The following is an 18,147-nucleotide window of genomic DNA, read 5'->3' on the forward strand; positions in this document are numbered from 1 at the left end:
ACAGTCACTGTCAGCAGAAAAGAAGCTTATCTGTTAATTTATTGCACTGCTTCCCTAATAACCTATATCCATCATGCAGCACTGGTCACTTTTAGTGTTCTGACTAAGCCTACAGTTCTCCTGCTACCTGTCTTTAGGGATTAGATTTGGGTTCAGGTTGAAGTATACACATAAGGTGTAATTTCCATATTTGGCCAGTTCTCTCACCTGAATGCCCAGCTGCTGTATGTAAACAAAACAGTTGGGGTTTCCAGCAAGCATCATTGACTAAATATGGTCAAAGTGGGAGAGGTGGATACCTGGGGGGCCCTTTAATTATAAAGATTCTTAAATGCCCCCTCCTACTAACCCCCACATCCTCTTGGGGACTGGATGTGGGAAAGAGGTCCTTGTCCCCCAAAATTGTGACAAGGTGCCCTGCAAGGTGGGAAGGTTTTGCAGCCCACCTACCTTGCAAGGTACTGTTCCAATGAATAAATGAGAACCTTTATAAAAATGAGAGGGGCATTTTTACACTATTTTTACACTACACTTTATACTATCCAATGAATATTGAATTAATCTTAAGCACATTGCATTTCTTTTAGACATTCTCTTTTTGTACTCGCAGTTATAAATTCCCTGACTTAATCACAGAATATGTAAAACTTTACATACCAAATGTTTAGGTTAGTATAGTTATTAATAGTGTTTACAGATTTCCAAATACAGTAGTTTTATTGGACAATTTACTACAAGAAGCATTACACCTTCTCCATCTTTGTCTGAATAATCATGTTTTATAAGCAGTATAAATTAACTTGGACCAGAGCAATGTTCAGATATCTATGGGTCTAGTGATTCCGCAATAACTTTATCATTATTTATAAAGTGATACATGTCTTACATGCCGTGTTCATTTGAATCAGAAGTTATTTTCTACTTTATATTTACCTTTTTTATTTTATAATTTTTTAAACTTTTTATCACCTTTTTTATTTGTATTGTTGATTGTTTTTTACTTTTTTTTACATGTCACCTTTTTTATTTTATTATTTTTTACTTTTAAGTCACTTTTTTTATTTGTATTTATTTGATTTTCTTTTTACTTTATCACCTTTTTTATAACATTTTATAACATTTCTTTTTACTTTTGCTATCACAATGGGGATAACAAGCCCCTATGCGACAGCATTTGGAGGTGACAGGTTCTGTTTATGGAGACATTAGGAGTCTGGTAGACTCCTAATGTCTCCCCTGTACCACCAACACAGACAATGAAGTACAGGAATGTGCTTCACCTTCTGATAACCGGCATTTCAGCTGGCTTCTGACAGCTGAAGCATTAAGTGCTGATAGCAGCGCTTCATGCTTCAGTGACCATAGAGCAGATCAGGGGATGGACACTCCCACTCTCCATCCTGACATTGTGTGTTGTGGTCCTCGGCTCCCCAGAGGAGTGGAGGACCCGACAACCATTTGGGGTGGTGTACAATTACAGCACCCCACCCAGATCCCTTGTAGTTGAGGAGCTGGCCCTGCTTGCCTGATGTCATTGGTTGCTAGAAAGCCAGTGGTCCTAGCAGCCAATGACTGAAGCAGAGGCAGGGAGGTAGAAAGGGTGAGGCGAGTGAGGCACTCGCCTCAGGCACAGCTGTGAGGGGGCCTAGCCAGGGCCGGACCCAGAACTGCAGTGGCATAGCGAAGGGGGGGTCTGACAAGCAGGGCTAAATGTAGAGTGGGGGAGCCCCTGTACAGCCACTGAAATCACTTGTATGCAGCCGGCCTGTATGCCCCTACCCCTCCATGGTCCGCCCCCCGCCTCCCTCTGCGCCGTGGTTTTCGGGGTTCCCCGCTCTACTGGGGACCCTGGACCAGGGCAAATGCCTTCAGGATGGAGAGCGTGGAGCAGAGTGGAGAACATCCGTTCACCATTCTGCTCTGTGATCAGTGACACAGGACCACTGTACTCGCAGCGCTCCTGTGTCAGCTGTCACAATTGGAGCTGTACATGTGCTGTATCTTCTGTATTGGAGGGCAAGCTCATAAAGAGAACTTGTCACCTCTGAATGCTATCACACAGGGGTTTGTTATCCCCTATGTGATAGGGATAAAGTTAAGTGAAAAAAAGTTTAAAAAGATGAAAAAAAATCATAAAAAGTAAAAAATAATAAAATAAATAAAAATGATTAATAATAATAAATTAAACCCAGAGCCCACCTGGGACTCCGCACAGCCCATCTGAGACCCCGAAGGCTGCGTGAGACTCCTCACAGCCCACCTGAGACCCCGCACAGCCCACCTGAGACACCACACACAGCCCACCTGAGACTCCGAACAGCCCACCTGAGACCCTCACAGGCCGCCTGAGACTCTGCACAGCCCACCTGAGACCCCCACAGGTCGCCTGACACTTCGCACAGCCCACTTAAGACTCGGCACAGCTCACCTGAGATCCCCAAAGCCCGCCCGAGACTTCGCACAGCCATTCTGAGACTCTGCACAGCCCATTTGAGACCCCCACAGCCCACCTGAGACTGCACACAGCCCACATAAGACCCCCACAACCCACATGAGACCGCCACACTCCACCTGAGACCCCCACAGCCCACCTGAGACTCCGCACAGCCTTCTGAGACCCTGAAGACATCAGGCCACCACCCTGGAGCAACACAGAATATGTAGCTTCATCATATTTTGTGCTGCTGTATAATGTTTTGCTGGTATTTGTAGTCCTCTATAGCTGGTGGTATTCTGCATTGCTGTATAATGTATTCCTGGGATTTGTAGTCCTCTATAGCTGGTGATATTCTGCATTACTGTATAATATATTGCTGCATGCCAGGCCTCCATGGTGGATCAGTGTTTTTAGACACGCTTCTGTGCTCTCTTCTTTCAGTGCGGCAGCACCACTCCCAATCCAACATGTAGTATAGGCTTGAAATCACTTCATTCAAGTCTCTCCTCCATGACAAGGAGGGGCAGCGCCAGGAAAATAGAAGCAAGCCCAGAAGTGGCCCCTAAATTAACAAAGCAACACTGGAGAAATAGGTGATTTTAAGATGGACCAGGAGGGGAAAACCCAGGCAGGGGAACAATTTGTCCAGAGCATTAAACTATGGTTTGGTGTCATGTACCTGGTAAGAGACCGGAAGGCGAGGAGGCTTCTCTTGCGGCTCGCGTCTCTCTACCTCTGGAAGTAGGGACAGGGAGCAGGCAGACAGCGAAGAGCACCAGTGCCGTGCAGGATGAGTCCAGAAGTCCTCTGAGCGGATGGCATCCAGGCAGAGACGGGAGACTGAAGCGAGGTCAGGGGAGCCAGAAGTCGTAGCCAGCCGGGCAGCAGGGTACACAATGGAAAGGCAAAAGCAGAGTTCAGAAACAGGCCAAGGTCAGGGGCAGGCAGCAATCCAAAATAGCAAAGTCCAAAAACAAACTGGGTCACAGGAAGCAAAGCAGGAGCAGGCACAGGAACAACTAGCTGAGAAAGACCATCAGCAAGGAGCAAGGGCAGACTCGTTCTTATATGGTGAGCTAGATCCAATTAGCTGCATCACTTCCCGTGGGATGGCTGTTGCACGTGTTTCAGCGCACGTCCGGTTTTCGGACAGTTACGGTTTTGGGCACTTCCGGTGGCTTCAGTGCTGATTGCCTCACTTATTAGCTGATGCATGGAGTTCCCAGCCGGCAATTGGGTGTAAGCTAATGTAAGCCAATGAAGCATCACACCTTTGACCCTCACATGACCCCTCCCTCTATATCCGGCACGTGGAGCTAAATAGTGCTGGGGATGAAGGAGACCTGGGAATTAACTAAATATGTAATTGGGAAAAATGTCTGCCATAACCTGCTCTATCCCCTCACGAAGTAAGCAATTGGTATCCTGTACGTGTAGTTAGCACTTAAATTCAGGGAATTTTATGATGTTTGGCAAAGATATATATAAGTACAAATTCACTGATCTGAATCACAAGAGGAACGTCAGTGCTAACGCATTGGGAGTATTTTCTGCCATAACCTGCCCTATCCCCATCACCCCTTAAAAAAAACCCTTTTATTTCTCTTTGTTCTGTCCCCATCTTCAATAATCTCTGCTCTGTCCCCATCACCCCCTTAAAAATCTCCTTTTCTCCCCTTCTCTGTCCCTACAACCTCATGTCCCCATGCTCTGTCCCAATCACCCCTTAAAAATCTATTTTACTCCCCTGCTCTGTCCTTATCACCGTATGTCCCCATACTCTGTTTGCATTACCTCCTAAAAATATTTTTTTCTCCCCTGCGCTGTCCTTATCACTCCATGTCCCCATGCTCTGTCCCCATCACCCCCTGAAATATCCCTTTTACTCCCCTGCTCTGTCCATATCACCTCATCTGTAACTGAAATAAACAGTTCTAATATCATTAATTTCCTTGTAACTGCGATCCAGTCATTTAGTGACCACTGAACTAGAGGTTAGTCAGGATTTAAATAAGGAATAAATATTGAAATACAGTATATACTGTATATATTTTTACATTTGGAAGTTTGCTGCAGCTAACTTTACAGAGCATATGACAGGAAAAGCCTGTCATTTATATATATAACAGCTACAACTAATTCCACTCTAACCAATATTATACCATTGGATACAAACTGTGATAGCTTTTCTATCCCTTCATTCCGATTGAATAGCTCATAAGTAAGAGAAATTCTGAGAAATGGTTATATAATCTATGAAATTTAGGATTTTTGAGATTTTAATATTATACATGCTTTGTTACAATAACATAAAGTACTGGTGCAAAGTCTAACAAGAATTTGATATTTAGTACTATGTCGATAACTTTATTAGATGTTACTAGACTTGAGAGTCAATCATAAATAGCAGATGCACACAAATCCAACCCCCACTCACTCTATTTGTAAAATTTCTACACTGCCAAATGGTAAAAAGTCTGCCTGGCAGGCTCACTTTTTAGACACTATGGCTGGGGATAAAGGATGGATAGATATATCACAGGGAAACATATTTTTATTGATTAGCAGCCACAAATTCGATATTTGTGCTTTTAGTAACTTGGCAATGCTTACAGGGATCAGAGTTTACAGTAGACACACCTTCAACATTGCTTTTGCCACTCACAGGTTAATGAGTTTGTCCATACGTAATAAGCAGCTTCTTCTCTGCTTTCTTTCGACAACCTATAATGCTATGTGACTGACACCAATGTCATGGGTGCACCCTGCAGTCAATATGAATTTGTAAAATAAACATTTGATATAAATTAGTATAAACATAAATATAAATTATTAGTTAAAAAAGGTAAAAACTAAAAAAAAAAATGAAAATATAATTGTTCCACAACCATAATGGTTTCCCTTTAAAAGAGATTCTCTGAATCCATTTTCTCTAATGATCCATTAGGAACAAGAAAAGGTCCAGAGAATCTACCTCCCTCTTGCCCCTGCACCTTACAGGAATAGTGGACCTCAGAGAGTAGCTTTATAATGTATAATGTAAGTATAATAATACTCATCTCTTCAGGGAAGCCTATCCCACCTCAACCTAACCGCTCAACCATCACATTCTCAAACAATTCATCCCCACACAGCTACCTCCTCATGTATCACTTGTCCCTCCCTTTTAGATTGTAAGCCCTCAGGGGCAGGGCCCTCCTTACCATCTTGTCTTGAATTGTATTGTGATTGTAATGTCTTCCTTTTATTGTAAAGCGCTGCGCAAACTGTTGGCGCTATATAAATCCTGTATAATAATAATAATGGAATGGACAGACCACAGTTTAAAAAAAGGCTTAGATGCAGGTGAGATTTGTTATCAAAAATTAGAACTGAAAAGCACTGGCTGGAATTAGCGAGGAGCTCTACGTATTACTTCAATGGGGTTGCAAATTATTTGATGGGAAATTCCCTATAAAGTTTCATGATAGATATTTTAACATTAATATATTGGGTTCAAACAGGTCATTATATATTTGTACCAAAAATGCAGGCAATTTTTAGGACAAAATGGAGAGTTTTAAAAGTGTTTATTTACCAGAATGGTACATTTTGCATGACCTTTTAAATGCTTTAATGCTAAAATCCTCTAAATATATAACAATTATATCTTACCACTCAGTATTTGTTTTTACAGGCTGCAAATGCTGGAAGAATGGTCTACATTCTGTTTCTGATCCCGCTGCTCCTTATGGGTGGAGGTCAAGGTGAATTTTATATATCATAAAAGTTTTGCATAAAAGAACACAAACTTCTATCCATTCGGATCAAAGAATATGTTAGGAGATCTGTAAAAAGCAGGGACGTGCGGTCAGGGGAGGCAAGTGAGGCAGAGCCTCACCTAGAATTATGGAGCAAAAAGTCTGAAGCTGACAGCTTTTTCTCCATTCAGATCGGCATCTAACAGGTTACACAGCAGGGAAATCCTTCCCGCTGTGTAACCTGTCACGGAGCCTCAGCGGTGAGGAGGCTCCTCCCTGTCTCCTCCCTTCCTCCTTTACACTATCTTGGGGATGGGTTGGGGGGCAGAGCTTTGGTTGGCAGAGGAGGAGCTTTGGCCAGCGGGGGGTTCGGCCGGGGGTGGGGTGGGGCTGGGGAATGCCTCACCCCGAGCAAGAGGTGCCGCACGTCACTGGCTAAAAAGGGAGAATATGTGCATACAAATAGCCCTATGCATTGTGGAACTAACTATGTATAATATTTTAGTTATTATCACTGAATGTATATATTAAATCGTATGACTATAATACATGCTGACCCAAACAAGGCCAGCTTTAGCTATGTACATGCTTTGCATTGCAAAGAGGACCATCCTGAGGGAACACCTATAGCATGCATTAAAACTGATTATAATATGTCCACTACACATAACCCTCTGGTTCTTATCCTGCGGATCTATTACATCCTCTCTGCTGTATAAAAGCCAGCTGGCTACCCTGAAACTTGTTAAGCAGAAAAGTGTCAGTTTATGTCAGACTTATCTACTCTTCTGCAGGGAAAAGGCAAAACAAAAGCAAAACTCACCATTTACTATGTGTACTGTAGGCTGCTGTCCAACAAGTGGCAACGACAAACCAGAAGCTTTTAGTATGCTTGATCTTGGCACTGCTTAGCAAATTCTTAAGATAGTACAAGCCATATCACATCAGTCAGGATGCGAAGAGAGTAAATTTAAAGGAGGTACCATATGCATCAAACCCATATTGGGATATGGCACCAATTTGGTAATATAGATTTACTCACTATAATACAATTTTGGATTTCCTCAATACTATCCCAAACACCACATTAACAGATCAGAGAATTATTTTGTGGACAAGGCAAGTTTACTTACTGTCAACCTCAGTGGCAATACATAAAAAGAATAAGTAAGTTCTGCTTTATGCATTCACAACAAAATGTTGCACTGGGTGGCATAGTATATAGACTATAGCAGGGCTTAAAATTTGAGAGCAGAGCAGCTCCTGTCAGTTACCGGCTTCCTTCGGCCGGAGCTCTGACAGTTCTCAGCTCCGGCGAAGGAAAAAATGTCTGTGAGCAGCATCGATGCCTGGCTATCTGGGTGTGATAGTGAGGGCTGCTGCAGACCTCTGTAATCGCTCACAGATAAACCAGGGATCGATCCTGCTCACAGCCTCCTCCCTGCAAAGACGTTAACAGGTGAGGAGGCTCGGGGAAGGGGTTGAGTGTATTATAATTTTGTGTGGGGGGGTTAATAAGGGTGATTCCGATGATTGCAGTGCTGAGTGGGCACACCGGCCGGTGCAGCATTCGTTTTCCAACCACGCCACCAACCCGCCAAAAATCGTACGATTTTCAGCAGGTTTTCCAGCGTGCTTGGAAGACAAAAGTCGTACGACCTTACAGTAGAAGCGGTCGATCAGATGTTTTCTTATTTTGTTTTTCTGGATTTGGGTTTGAAAGTTTCGGAGGATTTAAAAATTATCATTATGTTGCAGAAAAGTGACATTAAATGTTTACTTTTTTATTTTTAACTTTTGACAGTCCGCAGAAACAAAAAACAGCGTGCAGTTCCACCCGGCAATCGATACCAATAGCAGGATGGCTACTGCTCCGCCCACTGCCTTCTGTTAAACAGCAGAGGAGCAGGCCTGAGGGAGAACTTTCTCTCTCAGGTCCGCTCCTTTGCTGATTGACAACAGGCAGTGGGCGGAGCAATAGTCATCCTGCTATTTGAAATAGCCAATAGCAAGATGGCTATTGGCAATTGCTTTCGCAGAAGAGCGGACCTGAGACAGAAAGTTCTGTCTCAGGTCCGCTCCTCTGCTGATTGATATCAGGCAGTGGGTGGAGCAATAGCCAGCCTGCTATTGGCTATTGCAATTTGCAATAGCCAATAGCAGGCTGGCTATTGTTGCCACCCACTGCCTTCTGTCGATTTGCAGAGGAGCAGACCTGAAAGAGAAAGTTCTGTCTCAGGTCCGCTCTTCTGCTGATTGACATCAGGCAGTGGGCAGAGTAGTAGCCATCCTGCTATTGGCTATTTCAATTTGAAATAGCCAATAGCAGGCTTTGTTTATTTCTCTACAAAACACAAAAATCCCCAGCTTCACCTGCCAGCTAGCCTGCAACCAAACAAATTGCCCTGTCAACAGTATGCGTTAAAATCAGAGGTTTTAGTTGCACAAACTTTTGGCCAAAAATATGTAGAAGCCACACCGCCGCGCCAAGGCACCTCTGCAAGGTGTGGTCCTAACTCTATGTATATGAGTCTCCAAGTGTGAGCATATTAATGCAGTCGATAAATTGCATGCAGGTGTACCTGGAGGTAGCCAACTCCTCCTAATAAGGTGCTGGGACGCACTGGGGGCCCAGCAATCTGGAATGTACGCTGGGACCCCAGTGCGTCCCCACAACCAAAAATAGACACTGCCTTCTGTCGATTTGCAGAGGAGCAGACCTGAAAGAGAAAGTTCTGTCTCAGGTCCGCTCTTCTGCTGATTGACATCAGGCAGTGGGCAGAGTAGTAGCCATCCTGCTATTGGCTATTTCAATTTGAAATAGCCAATAGCAGGCTTTGTTTATTTCTCTACAAAACACAAAAATCCCCAGCTTCACCTGCCAGCTAGCCTGCAACCAAACAAATTGCCCTGTCAACAGTATGCGTTAAAATCAGAGGTTTTAGTTGCACAAACTTTTGGCCAAAAATATGTAGAAGCCACACCGCCGCGCCAAGGCACCTCTGCAAAGTGTGGTCCTAACTCTATGTATACGAGTCTCCAAGTGTGAGCATATTAATGAAGTCGATAAATTGCATGCAGGTGTACCTGGAGGTAGCCAACTCCTCCTAATAAGGTGCTGGGACGCACTGGGGGCCCAGCAATCTAGAATGTACGCTGGGACCCCAGTGCGTCCCCACAACCAAAAATAGTCAAACTAGAAAAAATGGTACCTGCATGAATCTATAACCAGCCTGTTTGGCAGGGAGCACATTGGGAAGGCTTACAACAATACAAAACACAGAAAATCCCCAGCTTTACCCTCCAGCTAGCCTGCAACCAAACAAATTGCCCTGTCAACAGTATGCATTAAAATCAGAGGTTTTAGTTGCACAAACTTTTGGCCAAAAATATGTAGAAGCCACACCGCCGCGCCAAGGCACCTCTGCAAGGTGTGGTCCTAACTCTATGTATACGAGTCTCCAAGTGTGAGCATATAAATGCAGTCGATAAATTGCATGCAGGTGTACCTGGAGGTAGCCAAGACCTCCTAATAAGGTGCTGGGATGCACTGGGGGCCCAGCAATCTAGAATGCACGCTGGGACCCCAGTGCGTCCCCACAACCAAAAATAGTCAAACTAGTTTTTCTAGTTTGTTTATTTCTCGCCCACTGCCCAATGTAAGCATTTTGTTGGGCGACAAGCTGCAAGTATTTCTTTTGTTGGGTCTGCGGGACAATTTACATTGCTGGATGAGGTGATCGATGCTGGATTGACATTGTGGAACATTTTTTGTTTTTCTCTTTAATAAATTGTCAAAAACCTTTGTTTATTTTTGAAATAAAGGACTTTTTGTACAATGTGGTGTGTTTTTTTACTATTTTACTGTTTATGTGTAACAACTACCCCTTACTCATTCATGAGGGGGGGCGGGATCTGGGTGGCCCCCATAGTCCTATAAGCTCCCCTGCCCACAGACCCCCACAACCACCAGGACAAGGTCGTGGGGTAGAGGCCCTTGCCCTCACTGACATGGGGACAAAGTGCTTTTCCAGGGGTTCCTCCTGGCAAAGCACCCTTCCCATGTCGAGGGCATGTGGCCTTGATTGGTGCAGGAGGGGAGGCGCACGCTCACCCCTTCTGCTCCTACAAGGGTTTGGTAAGAGATTTTAGGGGGGATCCCACGCTTTTTTTTTTGCCGTTGGTGTCCCCCCTAAAACACCCCCCTAAAAAATTCCTACCAGACCTAAAGGATCTGGTATGAATTGCCGGAGGGAACCGCACACTGTTTTTCAAAAAATTATTGTTTTTGTCGACTGTGAAAGTTAAAAACTGCATTCTGTAACAGCTCTCTGCTACTTTGTTGACATTCAGGATGCTCCCAAATGTCAAGAAAGAGGCAGGCAGCTGTCACAGAATAAACACAGCTCTCCGGTCTTTTGTTCCACTCCAAATTAATTCGGAAAACATTTTGGATGCATCCGAATTTCGTTATCAAAAACATTCGGATTCGTTTAGATTCGTTACTTCTGTAATTCGGAAATTTGGATGCATCCGAATGTCTGAATATGCATAAATGCGTACAAATGTCAATTCGGAACAAAACAAATCGCACACGTCTACACTAAATCCTAAACCCAGAACCCTAATATGATGAAGTAATGTGTAGCCTTATTGAAGCTGAATTGTAGTCATCTAAAAAATGACATTTAAATGACACTAAACTCAGGAGTTCAATCCTAAAAATGCATTGAAGTACCTTAACTATTAACCACTTGAAGGCCATAGTGTTTCACCCCCTTCCTGGCCAGGCCATTTTTCAGTATTCAACTGGTGCTGACCTTCCTTCTGGAGGGGGGCTACTTTGGTTCCCCATGGTCCCTGCGTGTATTGTAAAGTATCCACCACTCCAGGCTCTCTTCCGTGATGGACAACAACCTCAATACAAATTACTAAACTAAATGTGAGATTGTAGCCCATCACAGGAGAGAGCTTGGCGCGGTGGCTACTTTACAACACACACAGGGACCATGGGGAACAAAAGTAGCCACCCTCCAGAAGGAAGGACAGTGTCAGCACCAATTCAGAGATGATTTGAGAATTAAGAGCCAAGCGATACACATATAAGATACATTGTATTGTAAATAGTTAGGATGCTTGAATGCATTTGAAAGATTTAACTCTTGAGTTTAGTGTCACTTTAAGGCAGTTGGACTCAAATAAGTAATCTCATAAATATGTTAATTTTCCCTCTAGAGTCTAAACCTATTCTATAACACAGTTTACAGATCTATCATCCACCTTACTGTTGAATGTCACAGCCGTGTATCATGTGTCATATGTCTACTTGCGAGCTGAGACAGCTAATCCCAAAGTACTACAGAAAATAGGATATGCCAATCCCTGTAGTTTATAATTTTTATGTGTTTCTTTGTTTTTTTAGTGTCTGCAAACAATAGACCTCAGTTTGGAAGCATTCCTGCTAGTGTCAGAATATGGGAAGATGCTCCTCTTGGTGAGTAATTTTTCCCACAATATGTCACCTACATGTATAAAAATCACCATTTAATTCAGGTATGTTTTTTTTAAAGAAAAAAAATAAAGTAGTTTTCCATAGAACTAGTATAAATACCTGAATGTGTTCTGACATCAGCCTCCCATAATTCCCAGCACAGCTGCTCTTACTCTGGGAATTGGAGGGTAAATGCTCTAAGTGTAATGACCTCATGGGTGTGCTGCTTCTCTTTCATTGTCCAATCACAGGCTGGGGCCAGATTGGTTACCAATCCATATTGCTTAACTACCGTAGAACAGAGTAAAGTCACTGACATAGATGTGCTCTATGGCAAGGCTCTCTGGTTTAAAAGACAACATCTGCTCTGTACACATACCTCTTTTCCATTTCATAGTTGAGTGCAGATAGTGGTCAGTAGATCAAAAACCATTCATGATTATACCTGCCTGGACTCTCCCTCTTAAACTGTGGCACAGTAAAAAGAAATTCTAGCTTTTATCTCTGAAATAATCCACTAGAATGTTTTAATTGCCAGATCTCTCCTTTTTATATTGCAGTCTAGTAAAAAGGCTTATTGTACATACTGTGCATTGAGTCTGTACAATATTCCTGGCTGCTGTCTCTAAAATAATACACTCTAATTTGTATTTCATAATAAAACCTGCCTGGTCTCTTCCTTTTAAACTGTGGCCCACTAAAGCTGCTTACATAGTGTGAATGCTGTCTGTACAATATTTCTGGCTATTGTCTCTGAAATACTATACTCTTATTTGTATTTTGTGATAAAAGATACCTTGTCCCTCCCTCTGAAATTGCTGTTCAGGTGTCGCAGCCAAAACAAGTTCAAATGAATCAGATTGGGGTGCTGTTGCTGTATTTAAGCCAAGCAGTAATGTTAAATTATAAAAATCAATTACACATCCAAAATATGTGATGCCAGCGTATGGTATTGCTGATGCTGTCTGTGACAAGTGTACTGTTCTGTGACACCACATCTTAAAGAGGAACTCTGGGCAAAACTTTTCTTAACCCTTTCCGTGGGGGTACCCCCACAATGCAAGGGTTAAGTGCTCGTTTTGGTGTAGATGCACAAATAACAAAGTTATACTCATATGAACCTCGCTGCCCGCTGGCTGTTAGAATGCTCCCTCCAGCGTGTCTCCTCCTCCACTGCTGCGATGGTATGTCCCTCGACATCCTCACATCCAATATTGTGATGACTCTAGTCATCCAATATTGTGATGTGAAGATCTTTAGACCACTGAAGCAGAGGTAGAGAGAGGATGGAAGGACTGGTCTAAGAGCCAGCTGGCATGGCGGCTCTCTAAACAGAGATCAGAGGGAGATCAGCACACAATCTTCCGCTTATCTCCCCTTTGATCTCTGAATGCGTAAGTGATATGTATTACATCACTTCCACCTTCAGCTGTAATTTCTCTGGCTTCTGTAGCTGGACAAAAGCTGGTGAAACAGATCTCTGCCTAATGAGCTTCTTTGGGGGTCCCTAGGTAACATTAGGGGTCTTAGAGACCCCCTGATGTCTCCATAAAGAGGACCTGTCACTGCATATTTGCTATCACATAGGGGGATTCTTAGCCCCCTAAGTGATAACAAAAAAGTTAAATGTAAATAAGAAAAAAGGTTTAAAAAATTAGTCACATTAAACATTTTTCTCCCTGCCCCATGTACACACATGCAAATGCAATCGTGCTTCGGATGCGCCTACGTGTGAAAACAATGATTATGCCCATTGCGCCACACATGTCACATATCACTAATTCTAGGGCCATCAATCACTATTAACACTAAACTGATGAGCAGTAAATGCTTTTAAAGCGTTGACTATGGCCAATTTTAGGTATGGTAGTTTTTTTGCGATTTCGCCGGCGCATGCAATTTTAAGACTTGACGTGTTTGGTGTCTATTTACCCAACGTGACCCCGTGTTATCAATGTTTCATAACATAACGAGGGAAAACACATTTTTAAAACATTTTTTTGCTACTTTTTACTTTGCATAGTAAAAAATAAAAAGCCCAGTGGTGATTAAATACCACCAAAAGAAAGCTCTATGCGTCCCCCAAAAATGATACAAAGCTAATTTCAGCACTGCGTTGCATGATGGAATAAATGTCAGTCAAAGTATTGCAGCGCTAAATACTGAAAAATGGCCTTGACAGAAAGGGGGTTTAACAGAAGTGGTTAAACACATCTCCCAAGCATGTCATTGAAATGAATGGTGTTTTGCTCTTGTCATCCTCAAGTTGCACAAAAAGTTCGATCCTATCCCTGCTGTACATAATTTTTTTTGTTAGCTTTAATACAGTTTATACCCCATGCCAGTGCACAGCTTCCCATGTCCTTTTTTGAAATTCCCTTGCCAATTAGCCTTAGAAATGACCAGAATTAACTTTCAAGAGTCGCTCCCCCCCTTCCACGCTCATGAGACTTTAATTGGGTTTTCAGATTAAAATTCACATTTTTCAGTCTTTTTCCAATGGGTTTGATGAGCGGCCAACTAGCCAAACCTTGGCTGATTTGCCTTACCTAACAGATATACCAGATGAGTAAATGGAGCTGATTGGCTGGTCATTTGTAATAATGAAAGCAAACTACCCTTGAGCAATCCCAGATGACATTTCAAAAGTCAGCTTTCTCGTTTGTATCTCATAGCTTCAGTGGTTGGGTTTCTGCCTATTTTGTGTAGCTTCAGTGGTTTAGGATACTTTTTGTTTATAATATATAAATATTATTAACAGCTAGAAATACCAACAGGGGGGAAAAGTTCCCAATTTTATTATATTATGTTCACAACCTGGTGTTACAATGCTGATTTTATTTTCAAAGACACAATTGCAGTTACCTAAAAAAAAGTTGTAGCAATTCCAAATTTTTTTTGGGTGAAAGATAATACATTATTATTAATAACATGGCTTAACAATATAGTAAGGATAATGTGTTTGTGCATGTTGCCATAGGATGTTGCATGCTGGTACCGTATGCCATATGTTGATGTACACATCAAATACAATATCTGAATAATGACTGGCTAATGTTCACAATTAATTGAAGCAGGAAAACTCAATACACATGTGTTCGAAAGTCCATATCTTAGGAAATATATCATGATAAGACTGTAAAGCAGTATATTGCTTTAGAAGCAAAACAAACCTGCACAATATTTTAAAATGTTGGCACCTCCGTGAGATGCATCTTTCTGCACAAGTTTCCTCAGGTATAAAAATGCCATTCTTTCATTACTTAGGGCAGCACCAATGTAAATAATCTAACCTGCCATGGCATACACAAGGGAGAAGATGCTTTAACAAATATCAAAATGGTAGCATATGGTATTTTTCAGACTGGATTGAGGTCATTGAGGCATTAATGGACATTGTTATAAATAGTTTCTTGAAAATGATATGCAACTCTTGTGCTTGGAAAGTACAGAGTTGTTAATTAATTTGTTTCAGGAGCCTACATCTTGCAACAAGGAAAGCATATATGTGTCTTCTGTATTATCAATATTTGCATATCTGACATCCTTTCTCTTCTATATTATTTACAGCTGCATATTTAATGTCCTCTCTCTTGAAACAGGAACATCTATAGTCAATATCACTGCTACAGATGAAGATGGTGACATCTTGACATATGGTGTAGAAGGACAAGATTCCTATTACGTTAGATGCAATTCTAGCACTGGTGAGGTGACTCTTGCTATTTCTCTAAATTATGAGGTAGGTGACCATTAAACAGTTTCCATTTTTTCAAGACATATAAAATGGACATGTAAAACAAAATTTGTTTAATTGTAAGCAAAATACGTAATCCTAATAAAAGTATGTATTAAAAAAAGCATTATGTTGTGGTCTGTTTCTTATTGAAATAAAACACAACATGCAAAATGACATATAAGGTAGATGTTAAAATCAATGTTTACTCCCATTTGGTAAAAGAAAATATCACAACACTGTGTGAAAGAAGTGCTTGGCAGACATTTTGATCCCTTGTAGGTGTCCCCAAAAGTCAGGTCCAACAGTGTGCTCTCAGAAATTGACTCAGTACACACGTCCATATTCATTAAGCTTGCTGCTGAACTGGCATAACTACCAGGGGCGCAACGGTTGCATGTGCGACCGAGCCATGAATTTCTGCCACCTGGGGGGCCCTTTCGCTGCCACCAACGTATCTCATCCATCGCTGGCAGCAAGCCCCTTTAAACAGATTCTGTTTACATGTGTATATCCGACTATTCGGCTTTTCACTGGAAGCGATTCTGGTGGCTGAACTGCCACCAGATCGCTTCCAAGGCCAGTGTAGTGTGCCCCCCTGCCTGACACCCCCACCTTGCCTTCTGGGCTCCAGCATCACAGATCCCAGCAGGGAAGAAGACCAGTGAACAACTGCTGAATGGGGCGGGAAGCGATGCTGATTGCATTACTTCCGGTCCCTCTGCTGTCACTCCCCGGCTGCAGAAAGAGCAGTCTGCGCTCCAATAGCTTCTTTAGAGTGGAAAGGTTATACTAAGGGTATAATAGACCCCTAATGTTACCTTAAAGAGAACCTGTCACCTCCAATGTGCTATCACATAGGGGGCTTGTAAGCCCCTTATATGGTAGCAATTAAGTTAAGTAAAATACATTTTCAAAAAAATTAAATGAATAAAATGTAAGAAAAAAACGTTTTTAAAGGCCCCCACGAGCGTGCGCATATTAAAGTAAATTGTGTTGGGTGCGCCTACATTCGAAAACGACAATTGCACCACACATGTTAGGTATTGCCGATTCACAAGAGTGAGAACAATAATTCTAGGGCCAATATTCACGGATATCTCTAAACTGATGATCTGTACAGGCTTTTAAAGAGTCGCCTATAAACAATTTGGGGTACTGTATTTTGTCAGAGTTTCACGGGCGCACACAATTTATATCCTGGGCATGTTGGGTATCTATTTACTAACCTCATCATTTATATTTTATTAAAATGTGGGTATTGTCTGTGTTGGGTTCCTCTCCTCCCAAAGAGATCCATACATAATGCTCCTCAATAAAAAAACGAGTGGTTTTTCTTCTGTGGAATTCCAATTGTTGCATATACATTTTTACAGCGGCCAAATAGATGATTGTGTGTTCCTGGATAGCCCCAACTCTTTCTTATCGTCTTTTTCTTGACAATATGTCTCATGCTATGTTTTTTGAGAAACTGACTGCCCGTCAAGAAGATACACTTTCTAGATTTGAGGCAGTGTGGCCTACCTGGATAGAGCATTTTTCCCCCTCGGGGTTCCCACAGACTTCCCTGACCAGGGGTGGACTGGCAACATACGAGGCCCCTGGGCAATAAGAGATTATGGGGCTCCCTTGGGCTTTGCCCATATAAAATCCACCCAAAGCATTATTACAAGGGGTGGGCAAATTTCATTCCTCTAGCTGTGGTAAAACTACAAATCCCATCATGCATCTGGCTGTGGGAGTCATGCATATGCAAAAGTCTTGCAATGCATCATGGGTCTTGGAGCTCCACCACAGTTGCGAAACCAGAGTTTTCCCACCCGGGAAGATCCTCTATAGTTTAGGAATGATCGATGTACAAATCAACGCACGGCAAACCTCAGGAAAAAAAAACCAACGTACAGCAGACCTCAGACCAGAATGAATGCACGGCAGACCTCAGACCAGAACTAACGCACTGCAAACCTCAGAACAGAACGAATGCACTGCAAACCTCAGATAAGAATTAACGCACTGCAAACCTCAGACCAGAACCAACGCACGGCAGACTTCAGACCAGAACCAACGCACTGCAGACCTCAGACCAGAACGAACCCACGAATGCACGGCAGATCTCAGACCAGAACCAATGCACTGCAGACCTCAGAACAGAACCAACGCAGGCAGACCACGCACAAGTACACACACAACACATAAGGCCTCACAGCCTGTTCTTCCCTATGGGAGGACGAGGCTGTACTGTGTCATACGGACACCCGGACTTCACATCTATGCGGGTATGGGGGTCAGCACTTGGACGCAGACAGGATCCATCAGACACGGATGACACTGTACAGCCATGTCCTCCCATAGAGGAGAACAGGCTGCTGCGTGCAATCACTCACAGCACCTCTCCCTCCCGGGATCAACTGATGAATGTGTGCACCCAGTGTGAATGAGGCCTAATGCACACAACACATAATACGCATACACACACAACACATAATACACACACAGCACACACACAATACACATACAGTAGACACAGTACACACACAATACAGTACACATAATACCGTACACACAATACACACGCAATACACAACACACAAAATACAGTATACATGCACACACAATACAGTGCACACAATACACACGCAAAACGGTACACACAATACAGTACACACGCAATACAGTACACACAACACACACAATACAGTACACACAATACAGGACATACATGATACAGGACACGCACAATACA

At 42.6% G+C, this 18,147-nt stretch overlaps 1 long non-coding RNA gene across 1 annotated transcript in view; it reads left to right on the top strand.

Moving 5' to 3' along the window:
• Window positions 1–11,628, top strand: part of LOC108798028 — a 20,616-nt gene extending 8,988 nt beyond the window's left edge. The window contains exons 2-3 of the long non-coding RNA XR_001941924.1: window positions 6,114–6,183; window positions 11,600–11,628. This is a non-coding gene — a long non-coding RNA (uncharacterized LOC108798028). The remainder of the gene's footprint in view (window positions 1–6,113; window positions 6,184–11,599) is intronic.
• Window positions 11,629–18,147: the final 6,519 nt, after the last annotated feature.

The sequence above is a fragment of the Nanorana parkeri genome, unplaced genomic scaffold (genome assembly GCF_000935625.1).
Source record: "Nanorana parkeri isolate BGI_ZX_2015 unplaced genomic scaffold, ASM93562v1 scaffold1383, whole genome shotgun sequence".
NCBI classification, from domain to species: Eukaryota; Metazoa; Chordata; class Amphibia; order Anura; family Dicroglossidae; genus Nanorana; species Nanorana parkeri.